The 24,957-nt window shown below is 55.9% G+C and overlaps 1 protein-coding gene and 3 non-coding genes across 4 annotated transcripts in view; 1 reads left to right on the forward strand and 3 right to left on the reverse strand.

Annotated features, from left to right (window-relative positions):
• Window positions 1-24,957, reverse strand: part of LOC120375611 (zinc finger protein 850-like) — a gene marked incomplete at its 3' end in the record, with an annotated part of 610,246 nt that overhangs the window by 447,461 nt on the left and 137,828 nt on the right. The gene's annotated exons all lie outside the window — the stretch shown is intronic.
• Window positions 6,723-6,795, reverse strand: TRNAF-GAA. The gene has a single exon. It is a non-coding gene; the product is annotated as a tRNA-Phe (tRNA).
• On the forward strand, window positions 10,989-11,061 carry TRNAK-UUU. The gene has a single exon. It is a non-coding gene; the product is annotated as a tRNA-Lys (tRNA).
• Window positions 19,226-19,416, reverse strand: LOC120376390. Its single transcript, XR_005587271.1, has one exon. It is a non-coding gene; the product is annotated as a U2 spliceosomal RNA (small nuclear RNA).

Genomic DNA, 24,957 nt, shown 5'->3' on the forward strand with positions numbered 1-24,957 from the left:
AATACTCACCTGCTGATGTGAAAAAACAGGTTGACAGAGCCAGAAGAGTACCCAGAAGTCACCTACTACAAGACAGGCCCAACATAGAAAATAACAGAACACCACTGGCCTTTACATTCATCCCCCAATTAAAACCTCTCTAGCGAATCATCAAAGATCTACAACCTATCCTGAAAAATGATCCCTCACTCTCCCAGATCATGGGAGACAGGCCAGTCCTTGCTTACAGATAACCCCCAAACCTGAAGCAAATCCTCACCAGCAACCACAGAACAACAACACTAACCCAGGAATCTATCCTTGCAACAAAGCCCGATGCCAACTCTGTCCACATATCTATTCAAGTTACACCATAATACGACCTAATCACATCAGCCATGCCATCAGGGGTTCGTTCACCTCCACATCTACCAATGTGATATATGCCATTATGTGCCAGCAATGCCCCTCTGCCATGTACATTGGCCAAACCAGACAGTCTCTGTGCAAAAGAATAAATGGGATGCAAATCAGACGTCAGGAAATATAACATTCAAACACCAGTAGGAGAACACTTCAACCTCTGGCTGTTCAGTAACAGATTTAAAGGTGGCAATTTTGCAACAGAAAGCTTCAAAAACAGACTCCAACGAGAAACTGATGAACTTGATATGCAAACTAGATACAATCAATTTAGGCTTAAATAGAGACTGGAAATGGCTGAGCCATTACACACATTGAATCCATTTCCCCATGTTAAGTATCCTCACACCTTCTTGTCAAACTATCTTAAATGGGTCATCTTGATTATCACTACAAAAGTTTTTTTTTCTCCTGCTGAGAATAGCTCATCTTAATTAATTAGCCTCTTAGAGTTGGTTGGGCAACTCCCACCTTTTCATGTGCTCTGTGTGTATGTGTGTGTGCATATACATATATCCTCACTATATGTTCCATTCTATGCATCCGATGAAGCCATTTATCAACATTGAATTTCAGCTGCCATTTTGTTGCCCAATCACCCAGTTTTGTGTGATCCCTTTGTAACTCTTCGCAGTCTGCCTGGGACTTAACTCTCTTGAACAGTTTTGTATCATCTGCAAATTTTGTCACCTCACTGTTTACCCATTTTTCCAGATCATTTATGAGTATGTTGAACAGTAATGGTCCCAGTACTGACCCCTCTGGGATCACACTATTTATCTCTCTCCATTCTGAAAACTGATAATTTATTCCTACCCTTTGTTTCCAAGATTTTAACCAGTTACTGATCCATGAGAGGACTTCCCTCTTATCCCATGATGGCTTACTTTTCAAAAGTCAATTTAAATTAAATACATTTTTTTAAAAATTATATATATTTTTAGAAATCTAGACCTGTTATGTGTAACTTGCATTATCCTTATGTTAAATTTGCATTATCCTAACAAAACATTTACTTTATTCACATCTCTTTTATATATCTCATTGGCCCTGACACCCCCCGCCCCGTAAATTCAAACACCCCCCCTAATTTCAATTCCTGGGGAAACTACTGGGCACCGCCTCCTGCCTGGCGAGAAGCCGCAGCACCGGGGGGGGGGGCGGGGGGTCACAGGGCGCGATGGGTTTCTGCGCACCTCTGTTTTCTGCCAGTCGAAGGGTGACGGTTCCTGCCCGTGGGGGCCGGGGGGTCCCGATGGCAGCTGGGGGCTCTGGCATCCACCTGTGGCAGCTGGGAGCTACAGGGCCATCTGCAACGGCCAGGGGCTGCGGCTTCTCCTCACCACCCCCCCCCCGGTGACTGGGAGCTCCCGGCTCTGCCTGCGGTGTCTGAGCGCTGGGGGCTCCCTCTCTTGCCTGGGGCGGCTGGGAGCTCCCGGGGCTGCGGCGCTGCAGGGTCTGTGAGCAATGACGTGGGGCTGCAGGGTCCTCACACCATCAATGCCTGTTGGGAAATCCTGGGTCCATCCGCAGCAGCTGGGAGCTCTGGGGTCCACTCGTAGGAGCTGCAGGGTCCATACGCAGTGGGGTGGGGCTGTGGGGGCTCCCCGGCCACCCATGGCTGCTGGGAGCTCCAGGGTCTGCCTGTGGGTGCTGTGGGGAGATGAGGGATTTGGGGTGGGGAGGGGCTCCAGCCTGCAGGATGGGACCGAGGGATTCAGAGTGCAGGAGGGGGCTGTGGTTTGAGGCAGGGGGTTGGGGTCCAGGACGGGGTGATGGCTCTGGGGTGGGGGCAGGGATGAGGGGTTCCAGGTGTGGGAGGAAGCTCTGGGCTGGGGCAGGAGGTTGAAGTGCAGGGGGGTGAGGGCTCTGGGGTGCAAGAGGGGGCTCTGGGTTTGGGGGGGTTCAGGGCTGGGGCAGGGGTTTGGGGTGCAGACTTACCTCGGGCGGCTCCTGGTCAGTGGTGCAGCAGGGGGGACCTACTGGCCACTTCCAGGGCACAGCGCGGTGCCCTAGGACAGGTAGGGACCAGCCTGCCTGAGCCCCGCAGCACCGCTGACCGGACTTATAACGCAGTCACCCGACTGGGAGCTCCAGGGTCCCCCTGTCCCATGTGGTACCTGGGAGGTCTGGGATCCACCCACAACAGCTGGGAGCTGTAGGGTCCATCCGTGGTGGCATGGGCCTGTGGGAGCCCCTTCCGCCACTGGTGGCTGATAGCTGTGAGGCCCCAACGGCCGACAGCTCCAGTCTTGCTGTCCCAGGGCTGAGGCGGAAAATGTCACTGAGATCTCTGAAAGTCACAGATTCTGTGACCCCCTTTATATAATCTTAGCCTTAATAGTTGTTGACTGTCTCTCTCAATGTAGAGGTCTGTTCTAGGGCAGATGGGACAGGGAAGACAGAAGCTCACCCCCCAGCACAGGTTTGGGCAGAAATGGCTCTTGGGCTATTTGCTGTGCATGCAGAGGACTTGTCCAGGCCGGTGGAGCAGCTCAGCCAGATGAGGAGCTGGAAGAAGGAGACCTGAGCAGCCTGGAGATCACACTTTTTCTCCACAGCCACTGCCTATCAGCAGGATTCCTCCTTCTCCTCAGTGAGACCAAATCTAAGCACCTAGACAGCCAGTCCGTCCGCTTCCTGAGCCTCCCTGCCAAAGTCCTCCACCTGGCTGCAGAGAATTGTCTCACATCTTGCTGGGAACTCGACTTCTTGTGCCCAGAGAGTCTCGGCCCCATTCAGTAGAGGACCTGAGAAACACAGTGTCTGCCTTTTCCAAATAAGTGCTTGGAAAGGTTTTGTTTCTATGACCGTGTGGCCTAATGGATAAGGCGTCTGACTTTGAATCAGGCAATTGAGAGTTCAAGTCCCGTTGTGGTTGTGCAATTTTACCTTTGTGCTGAACGTCCTGCTCCCTTCAGGGCTGGAACCTCTTCTTGGCCGCTCAGGCCAATGCTCTGGCTTCAGCTAGAGCCCTGGGAAGGAGTTGGGGGGTGGGTGTCACAAAGGCTGGGGCATGAGCCCCAGGTGCTTCCAGTCTTGCCTTTGCCCTTCCTGACTTGCCAAAGAAACTGGGCAGCTGCCCGGGCTAGAGTGTGGAGCAGTTTCCCTCTTCCAAGTGTGCGCCTGTCCCTGTGCTGGAGGGTACTTGCTACATAGCACCTTGGGAGCCTGGGTGTTTCTCTGCTTCTCGCCAGCTGGGGAAAAGCCTCCTGGGGTAAAATCTCCTGCCCCACTGCCAAAGTGAGCACCTGGAGTGGGAACGGTAAGAGGCCCCACCAGGGGGGCTGGCCCTGCTTTCCTACCGTCTTCTGATGTTGGCCACAGAGCATCAGCAGCTGGCTGTGGGTGGTTTTCAGTGGGGGTTCGGCATGCCAGGGAGCAGGGAGCAGCCTGGCTGGGTGTCTCTGTGGCTGTCTGCTGGCCACGCATAGGCATGGTTCTCCCCTCCTCTTGCCCTGCCCTTGGTTGCTCTGTGGCTTTTAAACCTTCCCTTGGATCTGTCAGCACCAGCTGCCTCTGCTCCAGGTGCCCAGAGGAGGAGAGGTGCTGGGCTCCAGCCTGGGACTCTGCCTCCCTCCTGCCTAGCCCTGACTATGAAGCCTGGCCCTGGCCCTCCTTCCTTTAAATGCCATATGGGCAAGAGGAAGAGTGTGGCAGCTGCAGGGACCAAAGTTGTAGGCATCAGGTGAAGCAGTGAGAAACAACCATATGGTGAACCCACAGGACTCTCTAGCCAGACTGTTAAGCTCATTGAACCAGCCAGACCAAACACCTATCTCCAGTGGGCATCAGTCACCCAGCAGGAGGGAAAAACCTCACTCTAGTTCATCCTGAGAGAGGGTAGCCAAGCACATTGAGCTCCAGGGGTTTGCAGCAAAATCACATATCTCCAGGAGGTCCCACTGACATTTGAACTCAGATTGCAGGATTCAAAGTCTTGAGTGCTGCCCATTACACCATGGGACCAGCTCTATGTGGGTGGCAGACATTGGGAACAAGGGGCCTGTCCCTAGAGCATGTGGCCACTGCCAGAGAGGAAGTGTCCAGCCCGTGGTGTCCCTGCAGCACAGCCAGGGCCTGGGGAGGAGGCCTGGGACATGTGAGGGAGAGACTGTGACCTGCCCTGACCCTCCAGAGACGCTGGTTGTGATCTGCCTGCGCCACAGAACAGGGTGACGTGTTTTCCTTTCCCATCTTTCCTTGTGTTTTACATTGATTGCTGGGTAATAAATGGTGTTTGCTTGAAGCACATGCAATGAGGAGTGGGTCAGGGAACTGCCCAGAGTGGAGACACTGTAGCCCTGTTCAAGTGATCATGACAAGATTGGGGGTCATCAAACCCCCCAGGATTCCTGGGCCCAGCCTTGTTGGGGTTACGAGGTCTCTGCCACACAGGAGAGTAGAAAGAGCGTCCTTGGGGTCAGGCAGCCTCTGGGTAAAGGGATGGGCACTCATCCTTTCTCTGGCCAATTGCACCAGGGTCATGTATAAACCAGGGAAGTTCCCCACAATAGCCAGACGTGAACCCCCTGTACACTTGTGCTCTGTCCTCATTGCTTCTCTGTCTCTCTTCCCCCCATCTCTGCTGCTCCCCCTCTGGGCTTTCTCAGCACCTGGCCCCACAGCGCTTCCTGGCAGCCAGAGACTTGTTCTAGGCCTGCTCCTGTGGATGTGGCCTCTCTCCTGATTCCTGAGGAAAGGAACCTTCCCAGGCAATGGGCACAGCTTCTGGGAATCTGCATGTGGCTGGTGGACAGCACCAGGAATCATTTGGCTCCTGGCACACAAGGCAACTTAAAAGCTGGGCACCCAGAGAGGGGCTTGAACCCTGGACCCTCAGATTAAGAGCCTGATGCTCTACTAACTGAGCTACCTGGGCTTGTTGAGAGCATCTTCACTGTTCAGCACAAGAGCGAGCAGGCCGGCAAATGAGAGGCAAAAAAAGTCCCCAGAACCCCTCCTCTTTTTCTGCACAGCCACTGCCTGTCAGCAGGATTCCTCCTCCTCCTCCCTCCTGTGCCTCTGCGACTAAATCTCCGCACCTAGAGAGCTGGTCCGTCCGCTGCACCCCAAGCCCCCATGCCTGAGCCAAAACCCTGCACCTGGCTCCAGAGAATTAAGTCTCACGTGTCGCTGGGAACTCGACTTCTTGTGCCCAGACAGTCTCAGCCCCCCTCAGCAGATGACCTGAGACATACAATGTCGTCTTTTCCAAAGAAGGGCTTGGAGGGTTTTTCTCATGTTACCATGTGGCCTAATGGATAAGGTGTCTGAGTGTAGATCAGAAGACTGAAGTTTCGAGTCCCTTGGTGGTTGTGTTTCTGCCTTTTCACTGTTGTGCTGAACGTCCTGCTCCCTTCAGGGCTGGAACCTCTTCTTGGCCGCTCAGGCCAATGCTCTGGCTTCAGCTAGAGCCCCGGGAAGGAGTTGGGGTTTGGGCGTCACAAAGGCTGGGGCATGAGCCCCAGGTGCTTCCAGTCTCGCCTTTGCCCTTCCTGACTTGCCAAAGAAAATGGGCGGCTGCCCGGGCTAGAGTGTGGAGCAGTTTCCCTCTTCCAAGTGTGCGCCTGTCCCTGTGCTGGAGGGGGGTTGCTACATAGCACCTTGGGAGCCTGGGTGTTTCTCTGCTTCTCGCCAGCTGGGGAAAAGCCTCTTGGGGTAAAATCTCCTGCCCCACTGCCAAAGTGAGCACCTGGAGTGGGACCAGCCAGAGGCCCCACCATGGGGGCTGGCCCTGCTTTCCTACCATCTTGTGATATTTGCCACAGAGCATCAGCAGCCGCCCCGCATGCTGGTGACCTTCAGTGGGTGTTTGGCATGGCAGGGAGCAGCCTGGCTGTGTGTTTTTGTGCCTGTCTGCTGGCCACACATAGGCATGGTCCTGCCCTCCTCTAGCCCTGACCTCAGTTGCTCTTTGGCTTTTAAGCCTTCCCTTGGAGCTGTCAGCACCAGCTGCCACTGCTCCAGGTGCCCAGTGGAGGAGAGGTGTTGCTGGGTCACTTTTACAGATGCCCCTTCCCTGGTACTGCCCTTGCTCAGCTGCACAGAGGAGCTTCCATCCCCAATCCCTGCCTGTCACTGCCCAGCAGCCCTCTGGCACCATTCCTGAGGGTCACCCTGCCTTGTTCTCTCCCTGCCATGTTGGGAAAGGCAGCTCTCATCTTGCCTTGTTAAAGGTCAGGTGGGCCAACTAGGGGCAGAAGCCCATTCTATGTTTTCCTACTGCAGAGCCCAAACTCAGGGACTCACCTTGGGTGCAGGCACTGCTGTGCTCCCAGAAAACAAGCCACCCCTGCCCAAAGAGAGATGACAGGGTCTGCCAAAGCCCGGGATTGAACCAGGGACCTTTAGATCTTCAGTCTAACGCTCTCCCAACTGAGCTACTTTGGCAGCTGCATTGAAGTATTTTGGCCTGTTGCTTCTCTGTCTGGGATGTTTTTGTCAGCAGTTGCACACAAAAAGGACAGGAAAACGAACGGCTGCTCCACACCCCCACCGGAGGAACCCGGCGCCCTTAGCTGTGGGGAGTAAGAAGTGGCTGTTGGCTGACAGGGCCTGTCCCCGAGGAGCTGGAACAGCAGCTGCTGCCTCCCCCTCGGCTCCAGGCTGTGGGAAATGCTCATTGCCTGGCTGCATGGGCGGCTGCTGCTCCGTGCTCTGGAGAGCATCTGTATTGCTCTGTCAACCCCCCGTCTTCACTGAGCCAGTCTGGTAAGGTCCCAGGTGCCCCCTCCGGCCTGGCAGCTGAGAGTCTGTGCAGACATCAGCCCCCCTGCCAGCCCCACAGGCAGCAGCAGCGCCAGCCCCCCAGCACCACAGGGGCACTCAATGCACTTCCTGTGGGGAAATGGCTCCTTGGTGTCCAGCTGCTAGAGTGAGAGCCAGGAGAGAGCAGTGTCTGGCTCACCGTGGGGGAGAGAAGAGACCTGGTGAGTGCGGATCTCCCTCAGCCTCCCCCGCAAGGCTGGTCAGTTTTATTGTCACTGTGATAGTCGGTGCTTCCCTTCAGGGCCGGCCCTAGAGGGGTCTGGGACAAATCCCCCCCTTTCCTCCCCAGGCCCTGCCCCCACTCCACCCCTTCCCCCAAGCCCCCACCCCTGTCCCATCTCTTCCCGCCCTGCACCTTCCTGTCCCATTCCTCTCCCTCCCCCACCTCTTCCTCTCCCTGCTCCTCCCCCTCCCCACCCAGCGCCTCCTGCACCCCACTGAACAGCTGATCACTGGCAAGTGGAAGTCACTGAAGGGGAAGAGGAGGAGCTTGTCAGCAAGGCCTGTAGTGGGGCTGGGGGAGCTGGCTGACAGTGGGCGCTGAGCACCTATCTTTTCTCTGTTGGTTGTGCTGACTTGGTTCCTTTCACACCCTAGAGAGAGGAGAAGAACCAGGGCTATGGCTGATCTATGGGGCACCAGGTGAGTGGCAGAGGCTTTAGGTGCTGAGAGTTTTGCCTGACCCCTCAGGGACACAGTGTGAGGTGGTGTCCCAGGGATCTCTATGAAAGGAGCAGAACAGGATTTCCTTGGGGTGGGGAGAGAATTGAAAGTGTCTCAGGGGGTTGTACAGAGATATTGGCCGGGTGAGAGACTGGCTAAAACACAGGCCTCGCTGGGAGCGAGATTCAAATGTGCGCTGGGGAACCCTATTGGATTTCAACTCCAGCGCCTTAACCACTCGGCCATCACAACTGTGAACATAAAATTGCCCCAATGCCAGAGAAACTGGTAAATAATCACAATGGCCAGGCTTGAAGTCATCTGAACTACAGAATTCCCACCGCAAACCTGGCTCCCAAAGCACAGGGGGGATTTGGGGTTTGTTCTCTTTGCTTAGCCATGTGCAGTAGCTCATGCGCCAATATGTCTGTTAGTCTATAAGGTGCCACAGGAGTCTTTGCTGCTTTTACAGATCCACACTAACACGGCTACCCCTCTGATACTCCTAGTGACACTCTCCAATGGATCCCCATCCTCCACCCACCGTGAGGTAGGTAGGAGCGGATCATTATTATTCCTACTTGAAAGAGGGAGAAGCTGAGGCTGAGAAAGGAGAATTGACTAGTCTCAGGTCACACAGCCAGCCAGTGGCAGAGTTGGGAGTAGGACCCAAGAGCCCTGATTTTGAAACTAACCATCGGATCGTGAATTTCAGACATTGAATGACCTGAATAAGGTGCTCTCAGATGAGCTCCAGACCAACAACAGTGCACGGGAATTATTCAGCAAGTATTTGAGGAGAACTGCAAGGTTAGAGAGAATCATGAACTGCTCAGAGACCATTAATGCAGAGAAGCAGCAAAATTTGTCAAACATAGAAGTGGTTCTGACCATAGGCGGCAGGTTTGTATAATTTTTGGTGGGGCCCAAAATGGTGGTGCCCCCCCGCTCCCGCCCTGTAAGCCGATATAAAATGAAGCTACAACGCGTCAGTGCCACAAGATTACAAGGGTCAATTAAAAGTGGAAAGTCAGAAGCAGCACTTGCCTACTTCAATATACAGTATTATATTTTGTTGCATCTGTTGTGATGAAGTGGGAATGTTCTTAATATTTTCTCTGAATACTGTGTGGGTGCCTCAGTTTCCCCTGCAAGATGCCAACTGAAGGTGTTGGGGACAAAGAGATCAGGTGGCCTCCTTGTCCAGAAGAGACACAGAGGCCAGAGGAGGGAGTGTCAGTTTGGAGCTGGCTGGGGAAATTGGGAGAGACCCAGAACTTGGTTCTGGGCTCCCCACCCCCCAAGATGGACCTGACAGAGGGGTTCTGTTTTCTGTACCAACAAGCTCTGTTTAAACTGTGTTCCCGTCATCTAATAAACCTTCTGTTTTACTGTCTGGCTGAGAGTCACATCTGACTGCAGAGTTGGGGTGCAGCGACCTCTGGTTGCCCCAGGACCAGCCTGGGCAGACTCACTTTGGAAAGTGCATGACGTGGAAGGGCATGCTGAATGCTCCGAGGTCAGACCCAAGAAGGTGTAAGCTTCTTGCCCTGGAGACAGTATGCTCCGAGAGAGGAGACTCCCCCAGAGTCCTGACTGGCTTTGTATGGAGATGTTCCAAAGCATCACAGCATCCCCTTCCACACCGTGCACTTCCCAGAAGTCCGCACAGGCACTGAAACTCCCTCCTCCGGCCTTTGTCTCTTTTCCAGGCATTAGGAGGCCACCTGATCTCTCTGTTCTCCAACACCTTCAGTTGGCACCTTGCAGGGGAAACTGATTTGGGAGAAATGAAGTAAAAGCTGCCCAAACCGAGCTTGAGCACTCCTGAATTTTGAGGTGTTCAAATCTGGAAGGCAGGTGCTGGGGGTGGGAGAGGGCTGTGGGCTCCATGGGGGAGCATGGCAGCAACTGTCTGGAGCTGCATGGAGCCAGATACGCTGGTCTGAGTGGCACAGTAAGCAGTTTGGGGGTTGGAGAAGAGGTAGGGAGTTCCGGGGGGCAGTCAAGGGACAAGGAGCAGGGGAGTTGGATGGGGCAGAGGTTCGAAGGGCAGTCAGGGACAGGCAGCAATTGGATAGGCATGGGAGTCTAAGAGGTTTATCAGGGGACAGGTAGGGGTGCGGTCCTGGGGAAGTTGGGTGGGGTCTCAGGAGGGGGCAGTGGGGGACAAGGAGAAGGGAGGCTTAGATAGGGGCTGAGGTCCCAAGGGGCAGTTAGGGGCAGGGGTCTCGGGAGGGGGTAATTGGGGAACAAGGACCAGTGGGGCTTAGATAGGGGGTGGAGGTTCTGGGGGGCAGGTGGGGCAGGGGTCTGGGGAGGGGCAATCAGCGGACAGAGGCTGGGATTCAAAGGGCTCTGGGCTGCTGGCAGTCAAGGATCCCAGAGCCCTTTAAATCCCAGCCCGGCTGGGAGTCAGAGGACTCTGGGCTGCCTGCAACCGCAGGGAGCCCAGAGCCTTTAAATCCCAGCCGGGGCCGGGAATCAGAGGCTCTGGGCTTCCCACTGCTGCGGGAGCCAGAGCCCTTAAATCTCAGCCACGGCTGGGATTTAAAGGGCTCTGGGCTGCCTGCACCCGCGGGAGCACAGAGCTTTTAAAATCCCAGCCGCGGCCGGGAATCAGAGGGCTCTGGGCTCCTCACAGCAGGCAGCCCAGAGCCCTCTGATTCCCGGCGGCTGGGATTTAAAGGGCTCTGGGCTGCCTGCAAACGCGGGGAGCCCAGAGCCTTTTAAATCCCAGCCGCAGCCGGGAATCAGAGGGCTCTGGGCTTCCCGCTGCAGCAGGCAGCCCAGAGCCCTCTGATTCCCGGCTGCGGCTGGGATTTAAAGGGCTCTGGGCAGCCCTGGCGGTGGCGGCGGCAGCGGCGGGGGGGCGCTCTAAGCAGGGGAGAAAAAACATTGGTGGGGCAGAGCCCCTGCTTGGGATTTATTCATGGGGCTAAAGCCCCAGAGCCCCATATAAGTCGGCGCCTATGGTTCTGACTTATTTACGTGGTCTTAAAAGAGAACAACAAGGACCTGAGTCTCCTCCCTGTCAATAACCCCCTGCTCAGCCAATCAGGATAGAAACTGAGGACGGGAGGCTGAGGGTTCCTGCTTGCTTTTTCTTGACTAGCTTCACCTCTGCACCAACTTGCACTTTTCCTGTGTGAGCCTGGCTAGCTCAGTTGGCAAAGCATCAGACTTTTAATCTGAGGGTCCAGGGTTCAAGTCCCTGGTCAGGTAATAAACTTCTCACTATGATTGTAAAAATCTGACTTTCTGGAGTCTTCTTTGGTGTTACTCTTTCTCTTCAGGATTTTCCTTTTCTAAGAAGGGCCTTTGTGTGGGGGGGGGATTGAAGGAACAACTCCTTGACATCCCCTCTGTCCTTGCAGCCTGGAGGAATAAAGGCCTCTGGGCATAGAGCGTGTTCCTTCCCTGCACACACAGAATATCCCTAAGGAATTAGAATCACCTGCTGCCTTCCCCTGTCCTGCTGGATCCCCAAATGAAGATGCTCTTCAGCCTAAACCCATGTCCCCTCTTTTCCCAGTGCCCCTCAATCCCAACCCTCAGTCCCTCCTATGCTCACTGCTCCTCACTCCCAACCAGAGCCTGCTCCTCTTCACCCTTCTCCTCTGTCCCAACCCACAGTCCCCTCCTATTCCCAGTGCTCCTCAATCCCAACCCACAGCCCCCTCCTATTCCCAGTGTCCCTCAATCCCAACCCACAGCCCCCCCCCTCCTCACGCTGCTCCTCAATCCCAACCCACGGCTCCCTCCTTCCCTCGAGCAGCAGGTTCTTCAGACCCCCTCAGGAAGATTTTCTTGCAAGGTTTCGTGTATGAGTCTGCATGTGGATTTTACAATATGTTGGAAATAGGTTGGGTTGTTTGCCGAAATGATCACTGGTGGCTGGTGTTGGATTCCCAGTCTCCTTGTTATTGGGGCAGGAGAAACAAAAGGTTGTTATACTTGATGTGTGAATCAAGGACTCAACCCTGGGTGTAAACTAAATGAGCTGCCCACAGATTCTGGCAGCCACAATGAGCATTTGGTGCAAGAGCTCAGACCTGTCCCTGTCCTAGAAGGAGGGGATCATCCGTGTGGGGCTTGGACCACTGACCTATCAGCTCTTAACTCCCAAACTTTCAGTAACTCTATTATCAGTGCCAGTGAGTGTCATTTAAACCATAAGAAAAACCACACTGGGCTAGACCAAAGGTCCATCTAGCTCTGTATTTTATCTTCTGACAGTAGCTAATACCAGGTGCTCTAAAAGCATCTCAACAAGGCACCACTGGGAGTTGAACCCAGGATCTCCTGTTTACAAAACAGGTACTTTAACCAGCTAAACCAGGGTGCCTGCCTGTGGCTAAAGTACAGTGTCTGCTCACATCTGACTCCCTGCATCCCCACCTGGGCCCCACAAAGCAGAGCAGCAGGTGTGTGTGTGTGTGTGTGTGTGTGTGTGTCAGTCAATCTTTGGCCAGGTCTGCACTACAAAGTTATTTCAGCAGAATTATATTGCTCAGGTGTGTGAAAAACACACAACACTCCCTTGGTTGGCACTGCAATGCCACATCTGGTGACAAAACTGCCCTGTTTTGGTGACCAAATAAAACCACTTCAATGAGCTTTTTGCAGCAAACTTAAAGTGACAGAGTGTCAGTGTAGACGCTGCCGTTCATTATATCACCATAACTGGCCTCCACCAGTATCCCACTATGCCCTCTGTGAACTCGCTTGCCCTGCATTCCTGCTACAGAGCGATGGGCCCCTCCCCTTTCATCGCTCTGGGAAGTTCTGACAGCTGAGCCTGCTGCTCTGCTCTGGCAGCCAGGAGCAAATCACTGCCGTGGATGCTGCTCTCTCCTGCACTGTGAACACAGAGCAGGGTGGCGGGAACTTCCTTACATGGGGGGGGGGGCACCGGCATCCGAACTGTGACACCCCCAGGACACCCCTTCCCTAGAGTAGGCTCTTACCTTCTAAACAGGGACGGCTGTTTTCTAGTAAAATCAGGAAAAGGGAAGGAGAAAACTCGAAAGAGGTTCCTCTTGGCGCTCACGTCCGTGAACCCGAATACTCTCTCAGTCCTCAGAGAGAGACCTGGAGAAGGAGACTTGCTGAAGCAAAGCCACAGGGGTCTCTGAGGTTTCCCTGGCCCCTCGCCCCGTCCTGCCTGGCTGATGTCAGCATCTCTCTGTGAGGTCACCACCTCCCCACCACCTTTGACCAATAGTCTGAGGTCCTGCAAAAGGCCTTTGTGATGTCACTGCCTGTCACGGACTCACAGATCGTGCCCACTCTTGGCCCTGTGGGGTCCATGGGGGGTGCCCCTTTCAGTGCGACAGCCCTTGGCGGGGGTCCACTCTCTCTCGGGGTCAGGCCCCTCCACCTCCGGGAGCCGCACCTCTCTGAGCCTTAGCACGTCTGTCTCTCGCCGTGGGCCCCCTCAGGGAGTCCACGCGCTCTGGACCCCCTGGGTCTCCTCACCCCCGAAGGGGTTGCTGCCCCCTGTTCTCTAGACCGGAGCGACTCTCAGCCAGCATAAAACAGGAGGGTTTATTGAGAGTTGAACACAGCACAGGAAACTCTCAGGGCCTCAGGCCTGGCCTCTCTCAGCCCAGCACATCCCAGTCCCCCTGCAGCCAGGTGGGCTCTGCCTGCTTCCCCTCGCCAGCCCCGAGCCCCCCGCTTCCCAGCTGGGCCTCCGATATCCCCGGCCCCAGGCCCCGCCTCTGTCCATTGTCTTTTCTCCAGGTAAACAGGGTTGCCTGGGCCTCCTCTCCTCTCCACCCTCCTCTGGCTGGAACAGGTTGGTCACGGGGTCCTCTCCCCGCAGCCCATTGTCCTCTCACTGGCCAGAACCGCCTGTGACTCCTGAGCTGGGTCTCCGGGTCACCAGTCGCTGGGGTCTCCATACTCCAGGCCATCAGCCGGGGTCCCAAGTCCCTCTCCGGTCCTCTGTAACAACAAACTCCCTCTCCCCTCAGCTCGTTAAACCAGTAACACCCGGGGACACTGAGTCCCACTCCCTGTGCATGCGAACCACTGGAAAACACAGAAAACCCTAAGAAAATCCCCCACTTCATCACAGAGCCCAGCACCTCTCCTCCTCTGGGCACCTAGAGCAGAGGTGGCTGGTGCTGACGGCTCCAAGGGAAGGCTTAAAAGCCACAGAGCAGCCGAGGGCAGGGCAAGAGGAGGGCAGGACCATGCCTATGTGTGGCCAGCAGACAGGCACAAAAACACCCAGCCAGGCTGCTCCCTGCCATGCCAAACCCCCACTGAAGGCCACCCACTGACCAGCATGTGGGGCAGCTGCTGATGCTCTGTGGCCATTATCGAAGATGGTAGGAAAGCAGGGCCAGCCCCCCGGTGGTGCCTCTTACCGTTCCCACTCTCTGTGCTCACTTTGGCAGTGGGGCAGGAGATTTTACCCCAGCTGGCGAGAAGCAGAGAAACACCCAGGCTCCCAAGGTGCTATGTAGGAATCCCCCTCAAGCACAGGAACAGGCGCACACTTGGAAGAGGGAAACTGCTCCACACACTAGCCCGGGCAGCCACCCATTTTCTCTGGCAAGTGAGGAAGGGCAAAGGCGAGACTGGAAGCACCTGGGGCTCATGCCCCAGCCTGTGTGATGCCCACCCCCAACTCCTTCCCGGGGCTCTAGCTGAAGCCAGAGCATTGGCCTGAGCGGCCAAGAAGAGGTTCCAGCCCTGAAGGGAGCAGGACGTTCAGCACAAAGGTAAAATTGCACAAGCACAACAGGACTCGAACCCTCAATTGCCTGATCCGAAGTCAGGCGCCTTATCCATTAGGCCACATGGTCACACAGTAAAAAATAGCCCTCCAAGCACTTCTTTGGAAAAGGCCGACACTGACGCATCCGATGAAGTGGGGATTCACCCACGAAAGCTCATGCTCCAGTACGTCTGTTAGTCTATAAGGTGCCACACGACTCTTTTCTGCTTTTGCAGACACTGTGTTTCTCAGGTCAGCTACTGAGGGGGGCTGAGACTCTCTGGGCACAAGAAGTCGAGTTCCCAGTGAGATGTGAGACTTAATTCTCTGGAGCCAGGTGCAGGGCTTTGGCAGGGAGGCTCAGGCATGGGGAATTGGGGTGCAGCGGATGGAACGGCTGTCTAGGTGCAGAGATTTAGTCTCCCTGAGGAGGAGGAGGAGGAATCCTGCTGACAGGCAGTGGCCAGGGCCGGTGCAACCACTAGGTGAACTAGTCAGCCGCCCAGGGTGCCAAGTGGTTGGGGGCAGGGCCGGCTTTAGGCCAATTCCACCAATTCCCCCGAATCGGGCCCCGCGCCTAAGAGGGCCCCGTGCCCAGTGAGAATCCTTTCCCTGGCTAGAGGCGCCTTTTTAATTTTTACTCACCTGGCGGCGCTCCGGGTCTCTGTCGGCACTTTGGGCTGAGTCCTTCGCTTGCTCTGGGTCTTCAGCGGCGGGTCCTTCAGTGCCACCGAACACACCTGGAACGAGTGAAGGACCCGCCGCTGAAGTGCTGCCGAAGAGTCGGAGTGCCGCCCAGTGAGTACAAGCCCCATGTGGTTTTTTTACATTTTTTTTTTTTAATAGTCATCCCTGCCAAGGCCCCGTCGAAACTGTTCGAATTGGGTCCCGCACTGTCTAGGTGCGGAGATTTAGTCTCCCTGAGGAGGAGGAGGGGGAATCCTGCTGACAGGCAGTGGCCAGGGCCGGTGCAACCACTAGGCGAACTAGTCGGCCGCCCAGGGTGCCAAGTGGTTGGGGGCACCAAAAAGCGCATTTAGGGGAGGCCGGGGAATGGAGGTGAGCTGGGGCAGGGGGCTGGGAGGGGTGCGGGGGGAGGGCTGCTCACAGCAAGTGACGGGGGTGGGGGTGTGCAGGGGAACCGCTCCCTGTCCCAGCTCACCTCTGCTCCGTCTTCTCCTCTGAGCACGCCACCCCTGCTCTGATTCTCCTCCCCTCCCAGGCTTGCTGCACTAAACAGCTGATTGGCACCGCAAGCCTGGGAGGCAGGAGAAGTGGAGCGGCGCCGGCGTGCTCAGGGGAGAAGGCGGAGCGGAGGTGAGCTGGGGTGGGGAGCTGCTGCAGTGGGGGGGGGCTGCCCGGCTCTTTCTCATGGCCCCCGCCCCTGCACTCACTGCATGGTAAATGGAGTGACCCAGCCCCAGCCTGGTCCACTCCCTTGGCTCCCAGCCACGCCGCCGGCGAGTGTTGTGGGGCGGTTCCCCCCCTCCCCCCAAGCTTGGGAGCCAGGGGAGCAGAGCAGGCTGGGGCCCCAGGCCTCCATGGGGGGGAAGCAGAAGGGGGCTGGCCCCAGGCCATCGTGGGACATGGGGGGCTGGCTACTTCCTGGGGGAAGTGGAGTGACCCAGCCCCAGCCTGCTCTGCTCCCCTGGCTCCCAGGCTTGTGTTGGTGTTGGCTGGATTTGTGCGGGTGTTTGTGTGTGTGTGGCTGGATTCATGCATGTGTTCATGTATGTTTGCAATTGTGTGTGTGTGCATGCTCTGCTGCCTTCTGCCGGCGCGACAACCATTTCTCCATATGTCACAGCCCCCATACCGTCGACCCTGATGGTGATTTCCCCATGTTACAAGGGCTGGCTGGCCTGAACTGTCTCCCCTCTGCAGAGTGTGGTGGGGCTGCAGCTCACCCCCTGTGGGGCAGGAGTGCCAAGGTGCAGGGCACTGGGCTCCAATGCACCTGGAGAGCAGCTCAGGTGAGGCTGGGCAGGGCCTGTGGTGTCTGTTCTGCGTTGCCTGGTGTGAGGCCATTGCACAATCCCCACCCACAATGCACAGCGCACCCCGAGAGGGGGCCAAGCAGATGATCCAGCAAGAGGGGATCATCCTCATCGGTAGCTGTCCAGTGGCAGTGAGTTCCACAGGCCTTGGCACATGCTGTGTGGGGCAGGAGGTCCTTGTATTTGGAGCAGTGGGAGTGAACTGTGTGCAGTTGTGTCTCTGAGCACAATTGTGAATATTATGGTGTGTGTGGGGGGGTGATTGTGAGTGCAGCTGGGGGTGTGATTGTTTCTCTCTTTGGGGATTGGGCTAGCATGTCTCTCTGGGTGTGTTGTGTGTGAATGTTCCTGGGATTGTGTGAGTCCCTTTGTGTGTGTATGTGGCACTTGCTGCAGGATACAAAATCCTGCAAAGCCATTTCCTACTGGTTAGCCCAGCAACACACTGATACAAACAGTGTCACAGACACACATACACACACACAGAGCAGGGCTCAGCCCCACCAGCAGGGGGCAGCAGGGACACACACGTCTCTCCTGGGCCAGCTTGGACAATTTCCCATCACGACCCGGCACAGTGCTGGTGCCCCCACACCGGGGTGGGCAGTGACCGGGCGGGGCTTTGGGGGCAGGCACAGTGGTGCAGGGGGGGCTCAGGGAAGGCCCGGGGCGGGTCTGTCTGGGGGTGACACTGTCCCTGCAGCGGGTGTTTAGAGCCGGGCTCACCCGGGGGAGGGGGGCAGGGCCGGGGGCAGCTGGAGTCGGGGTGACACGCGGCTGGTGCCGAGGCCCGTCGGACACACCCAGACCCGCTCACACCCAGCCGTGGGGCGGGGGGGGGGACGTTTCAGCGGCGGGAGCTTCGACCACCCTCCCGACCAGCTGCGGGGGGGCGGGGCCGGGGCTCTCTGGGGGGCGGGGTGGGGATGAGGAGTTGCGCTGGGGGGGAGGTGTCAGGTTGACCCAGGGACCCGCCCTTACCTGGGCTGGAGAGGACGGAGGCGCCCCGGGGCAGGCTGGGAGTTGTAGTTCCTGGCTCGTCCCAGAGCAGAAGTGATGGACCGGTTGCTCCGGCAACGCGCCCCCTCCCAGGGGACATACAGTTCTTCATCAAGGTCTTCAGTCACAAATTAATGCATTATTTTTTTAACGAGCGTTATCAGCATGGAAGCATGTCCTCTGGAATGGTGGTTGAAGTATGAAGGCATATGGATGTTAGCATATCTGGCACGTTAATACCTTGCAACGCTGGCTACAAAAGTGCCATGAGAGAGCCTGTTCTCACTTTTAGGTGACGTATATAAGACACGGGCAGCATTATCTCCAGTAAATGTAAACAAACTTGTTTGTCTTAGCAATTGGCTGAACAAGAAGTAGGACTGACTGGACTCTAAAATTTTACATTGTTTTCTTTTTGAGTGCACTTATGTAACAACAAAAAAAAATCTACATATGCAAGTTGCACTTTAATGATAAAGAGATTGCACTACAGTACTTTATATTTTACAGTGTAAATATTTGTAATAAAACTATATATAGTGAGCACTGTACACTTCGTATTCTGTGTTGTAATTGAAATCAATATATTTGAAAATGTAGAAAAACAAAATTAAATTAGTATTCTATTGTTTAACGGTGTGATTAAAACAGATTAATCATGATTTTTTTAAAGTTAATTGCGTAAGTTAACTGCAATTAATTGACAGCCCTAGATTTGAATGTTTCTGTCCCATGCAGGACAAGCTGGAATATCCGTGTGCAGGGAAAGAGCCTGGGGGGAATTGTGCTGTGAAATTATTTCCTGTTCTGACATGTCCCCAATTGCCCTTTTTGCCCTAACAGGCTGCAGCGCAACATCCATGTTTTGCTCCAGCTCATTCCGTCCTCCCAGGGGCCGGGGAAGGGAAATGGCTGCACTGGAGCCAGTTGAGGGAGGGATTATCAGGGAGTTGCTGGCGGGTTCCCTTTGCGGGGAGAAAGGGCAGTAAATACATAGGGGGTGGGAACTTCCAGGAAGGTTGGTCTGGGTGGGAGAGGGCAGGAAATCCCCAGGGTGGGGGACAGGGAGTGACAAACCTGCTGGGATTTGTTTACTGTGAGGCTCCAGCATTTCTCAAATGTGGCCACCAGGGGCTTTCGTTGTGGCCACAGCCTCCTGGGCTGTAACTGAGGGAGTGCAGTGGGGCTCAGGCTTCAAGCTTCTGCTCTGGGATGGTGGGTGGCAGGCTCAGTCAAGATACATGGAACGTAGGCTGGGTGGAGAGAAGTCTGTGTAACTCATCCAGTTATTGATATACATGTGACTCGAATATTACCAATCTGTGTGTGTCGTCCCCCCCACACACACACAACCCCCCCCCCCAACCAACCATCTCCCAAACAGACCCTCAGTCCGGAAAGCATTCATCCCTCATATTGTTAAAAAGATTCAAAGGAAACAGAAGAATCCCAGCTTTTAAAACAATCCTCTAGCAAGACAAAGAAACTCACATCTGTAGACTCAGAAAACACTCCCAAGAAATTTTAACAATATGTTGTTATGAAGAAACCAAAGTGATAAAGAGACCTGATTTTTCAACTACTTTAAAAAAATCTTCTCAAATCAGCATCTTTAAAGTAAAACTTTTTTCTGCTTTTTAACCAGACAATTCTCCCCAGAAGGAAAGGCAGTGGTCCTGGAGACACTGCAATACCAGGTCAATGCATGGGGTGGACAGAGCAAGCTCCTATTCCATCCCCTTGTTTCAAAAATCAATTTAACATAGGTCCTTTGAAGACTGTATCAGATATTAAACTGATAAGAACTGACACTGCGCTTTTGATCTTAGCTCCAAGGAGCAGAGAAGCGATGCTGAGAGTTTCAGATGCTAGGCAGCTGCTCTTCCCCCACTGCTTTCTACTTCAGCACGAGGAGCTCCCAGACACGCACCAAACACCATTCACGACACTTGATAACTAGGTAACTCGAAGTGATGATCACTTTCCCGAAATGACTCCACTGGAAGAATTCAAAGCAAGAGCCCTTAACACACAATTCTGTTCAAAGACAGAGAAGTCTTTCAGCCCTGCTCTAGGAGAGCCAGGCAGACCCTGAGCAGGGCGGCAAAGGGCAATAGACGGTGATCCTAGGCCAGTGGTGCCAGAACAATCTGTATAGTGGGGGGTGCTGAGCCACTGAACCAATTGTAACCCCTGGGTGTGATGGAAACCACGTCAAGCCAGGGGCTGCCGCAGCCCCCCCCAGTTCCAGCCCCTCTGCCCAGGCAGCTCCCCCAGCCTGACACACACACACAGCCCCTGCACCCGCCCCACCCCAGGTCTCCTCAGCCCAGAGGTGAGCCCCCCGGCTGAGTGGGGAATCAGAACCCCCCGAAATTACCCTGGGACCAGCATGATCTGCCTCCGCCCTGCCCTGCTCCGCATGTATTCGGAGTGAGTCAGTTTCCCTGTCCCAACATGTGTCCTGCCCTGTGTCTCTTCTCCTCCCCAGTTCCTTCCAAACCACCCCATTTCCCCTGCACCCCGGGCTGGGTCTCTGCCAATCCCCCTTCTCCCCTCCTGCCCCCAATATCTCCCTGCCCCTACAGGTCTATAGGGCTGGATCCCTCCCTCCCCCCTTCTCCCCTCATTTCCTGCCTCTGGGGGTCTATGGAGATGGGTGTCTCCTCTGCCATCCCCTCTCCTACCCCCCCATATCCCACTGCCCCTCGGGGTCTGTGGGGCTGGGTCTCTCTTCCCTCCATCCCCTCCCCTGCCCCCAATATCCCTCTGGGGCTCTGTGGGGCTAGGGCTGGGGCTCTCTCCCTGCCCCTGTGCTCCCCCCTGCACACGATGTCCTGGGAGTGACTCAGATTCCCTGGACCAACGTTTCACACTCCCCACCCCCACCCCACATGTCTCCCTCCACCCCACCCCATTTCCCCTGCACCCCAGGCTGGGTCTCTCCCAACCCCCTCTCCTCTCCTCCTGACTCCAAGATCCTCTGCCCCTGCAGGTCTCTCCCTCCCCCCTTCTCCCCCCATCCCTTCCCCCAATAGCTCCCTGCCCCAGGCTGTCTATGGGGCTGGGTCTCTCCCTGAAGCCCCGCCCCCAGCGCGGGGCTCACAGACAATCCCCGCCCGGCGGCTGTGACGTGCGCTGGGGCTGTGACGTGCGCTGACGGGCTCACTCCCCGCAGGCGACTCATTCACTGGCGACCAAAACGACAGAAGGTGTCACGTGTCCGTGGGCGGGGCTATGCAGATGAGCAGTGTCTGGCGGCAAGACGGGGAGCAGCGAGAGGAACCGAAGGAGCCCGGCGGAGAGAATTCTCTGCGTGTGGACAGAATCCGGTGTGGGGAGTTCGTGCTGTGGGTGCCTGCGCCGGAGTCACTTCGGGGCAGTGATTGCCACTGAGCTGCATAGTGACCAAGGGCGTGTGAATGGGGTGTGGTGCCTGGCCGGGAGCAGCTCCTGGTGATAAGGAAACTGGTGGGAGCAGCAGATCCTGTCCTAGCAGGGGCTTGTGTGGCGTTTCTTTGCAACCATGAGTGGGCTTGTGGGTGCAACTAGAGCCCCCCTTCTCCGGTGGGCGGGCCTTCTACTGTTTGCCGTGGGGAGGGGGAGGGTCCATGATGTCACAGCCAATTGTGGTGGGGTTTGAATCATGTTTCTGAAGTGGGAGAGCAAATTCCACCGCTCCCACTCACTCTCCACTAGGGGGCTGGGCTGGGATCTCTAGGGAGGGGAGCCCAGGAAAAAACAGTCTCCCCTATGGAACCCAGGAGTCCTGGCTCCCAGTCCCCCTGCTCTAGACCCCCATGGTCCTGACCCCCTCCACTCCCAGGGCCAGGGATAGAACCCAGGGGTCCTGGTGCCCAGCCCCCTCCATGCTCTGACCACTAGACTCCACTCCCCTCCCAGGGTGGTGCAGGGGTCACTGGGTCCGTGTCCCAGCTCTGCTAAGAGCCTTGACTGATTTTCCCAAAGTGCTTCCTTCTGAATCCAGCACATCTGCCCCCCCTGCCCAGTCACTGCCCACCCCCGTGTGGGGGCACCAGCACTGTGCCGGGTTGTGATGGGAAATTGTGTGTCCCTGCTGTCCTCTGCTCGTGGGGCTGAACCCCGCTCTGTCTGTGTGTGTTTGTGTGTGTGTTGGCATTGACGCACAAAGGGACTCACACAATCCCAAGAACACTCCCACACAACACACCCAGAGGGGCATGCTAGTCCAACCCCCAAAGAGAGAAACAATCACACCCCCAGCCACACTTACAATCACACACAAACCAGAATATTCACAATTGTGCTCAGAGACACAACCGCACACAGTTCATTCCCACTGCTCCCAACACAAGGACCTCCTGCCCCACACAGTGTGTGCTGAGGCCTGTGGAACTCACTGCCACTGGACAGCTACCCATGAGAATGGACCTTTCCAGGAGACCAATAGACATAGCCGTGGCGACAGAGGGGGTTGGGCTCCCAGGGTCTGACCTAGAGGGGGGTCTATCCAGCAGGGGGCAGCGTGACCCACACACATACCCACCAGAAGAGCCTTTCTTAGCGGGTCTCCCAGGCCATCCCCCACCCTGCCCCTGGTCGGGTAACAAAGGGGCAGTACGGGACTTTGGGTCGTGTCGCAACCCGGCCCCAGCCCCTCGCTCCCACAAGCTGGCGAGTTGGGTAACTGCCAAGGGATTGCACAAGAGAGAGTCAGAGCCAGGGAGAGAACCCAGGAGTCCTGGCTCCCCCCCAACACACACGCTAACCACTGGACCCCACTCCCCTCCCAGGGCTGGAGATAGAACCCAGGAATTCTGACCACCAACCCCCCTCCCCTGTTCTGACCACTAGACCCCACACTCCCCTTTTAGATTTTAGTCCTGCTGCCTCTTCTATCCACCCACCCCACCTGTCCATCCCTTTGCTGCAGGTTTCTGGGGTGTCACCCCTGCTCTGCACTCCCCCAGTGTGGCCCAAGGCCTTTCCTCCCCCCAACCACACATCCTCTCCCCCCTCGTGCTGGATCGTCTGCTTCGCCCCCTGCTCCCTCTCGGGATGCGCTGTGCAGTGTGGCTGGGCATTGTGGAACAGCCCAGTACCAGGCAACGCAGAACGGACACCACACGCCCTGCCCCACCTCATCTGAGCTGCTCTCCAGGTGCATCAGAGCCCAGTGCCCCACACTTTGGTACTCCTGCCCCACAGGGGGTGAGCTGCAGCCCCTGCCACACTCCGCAGAGGGGAGAAGTGTCAGGCCAGCCAGCCCTTGTAAGATGGGGAAATCACCACCAGGGTCAACAGTATGGGGGCTGTGACATACAGAGAAACAGTTGTTGCACCGGCAGCAGGCAGCAGAGCATTCATACCCACAGAAACACACAATTGCAAACATACACAAACACATATATGCATCCACCCACCCACCCACACAATTACAAATATACACAAACACCCACACAAATCCAGCCAACACCAACACACCTGCACAGCCTCAAACACAACCCCCACAGCTATAATCACCCACCCACAAACAAAACCCTTGCAAAAAACCCCACAAACTCATGCAAAAATCAATGTATACACCCACCCACCATCCCCATTCTGTGCACACACCTTGGGTCACTGCGACACTGAATACTTCAGTTGGATGGGGGGCCCAGCAGCATGGCTATTCCCTGCCCCCCAGGGCTCGCAGGGGGTGGATTGGGGGCACAGGGGGCACAATCCAGTGCCAGCCAAGGGGGGGGTTAGAGGTGGTAAGGGGGCCATGGTTCCTGACACAGGCTCCTTCGAGGATTTGCATTTCTTGGTAGTTTTCACCCCATCACCACTTCCTGCCCAGCCCCCTCCTGCTGTGCAAGGTGGTTCAGCGGGGGATGGGAAGAACCCAGGAGTCCTGGCTCCCAGCCCCACCTGTGCTAAGGTACGAGACTCCACTCTAACCCCAGCTTTGGGATTGGAACCTAGGAGTCCTGACACCCATCTTCCTTTCCTCTAACCACTAGACCCCACTCCCACCCTTTTGGGGAGCCAGGACTCCTGGGTTCTGTCCCCAACTCTGGGAGCAGAGTGGGGTCTAGTGGTTAGAGCAGGAGGAGCCAGGACTCCTGGGTTCTACTCTCAGTGCTGCTGTTTGACCCTGGGCCTCAGTTTCTCCTCGCACTTTTTGGGTATGGATCCTGTAAAGTTTCTGGGGCAGGGCCTGTCTCTCGCTGTGTCTGGGCAGTGCCTGGCCCAAAGGGGCCTGATCTCAGCTGGGGCAGGGACTGTCTTTGTGTCTGTGCAGCCCCTGGCACAAGCGGGGTTTGATTTTGCCCCGGTCTCTGTAGGTGCTGCTGTTGTACAGATAAATAATCATGATACTAGAAGCTGTGGCAGTGCGTGAGTGCACCACCATTGCCGTGCAAGGGCTAAATGTGATTCTTATCCTTGTGACATCCTCCCCCTTGAACCATTTCTCCCACCCCTGGCTCCCCGATTCTCCGCCCTGAGCCCCTTGTGCTACTGTCCTTGTCAACGGCAGCGCAGAAAGCCCTAGTGCCAAAAGAAGATGGGGAGGGGGGGAGCTTTGCAAAAATCGGTCACACCAATAGGAAACCAGCCCCAGCAGTTTGTGACTTCACTTCCCAAAATTAGACACACACACACACACAGAACCCTGCTCAAACAGCCCCCTTTGCCAATGCACCACCTCACCTCGTCCAGGCAGGTCTAGGTGGGGAGCTCAGTGTGGGAGCGGCACCATCAAGGTAGGTTCTGGAGATGGTCCTCCAGGTGCATCTCAGCTCCAACTGGCACTGGGCTCACGCTGGGCTGTGTTCAGTTCTTCTCTCTGGTGTGCGCCCTGGCTCCACAAACGCCCCCGCCCCCTGCTCTTTCCTTCTGGTACAAAAAATATCCTCTTCCTTCGCCCCAGAGAGAGACACCCACGGTGCTGCTCAGCACACGCCTTCCCCCCACCTTCCCCCCCATTCCCAGGAGCGTGCGGGAAGGGGGTCAGGATTGGAGAGAGCCCATGTCCCGAGGGGAGGGTATGGCGGGGCTTGCCCCCTCCTCGCAGCATGGGGGTCCAATAGGCACCTATGGATGGTCCCCCCAAGCAGGGCCAGGACGGAAATGGGGGGCCTGTGCCCCCAACATGGAGAATCTGGGGTGCAACCTTACTTAACAGGTCAGTCTGTCCTTTCTCTGACTGTCCCATTCCAGCTTCAACTAGCGCTTGTGGTTCATTGGTTCTTTTTCATTCCTTTCCTTCTCTAGCTTGTATGTTCTTGCTTTCGTTTTTCCCCTCTACCTTTCACGCTCTTGCTTTCTTTCCTTCTTTTTCTAATGTTTTTTTTCTCTCCCTTTATTTCTTTCTCTGCCTTTCACGTTCTTTTCGCTCTCTCTCGGTGATTATTTTTTTCA

The sequence above is a fragment of the Mauremys reevesii genome, linkage group 12, assembly GCF_016161935.1.
Source record: "Mauremys reevesii isolate NIE-2019 linkage group 12, ASM1616193v1, whole genome shotgun sequence".
Classification (NCBI taxonomy): Eukaryota; Metazoa; Chordata; order Testudines; family Geoemydidae; genus Mauremys; species Mauremys reevesii.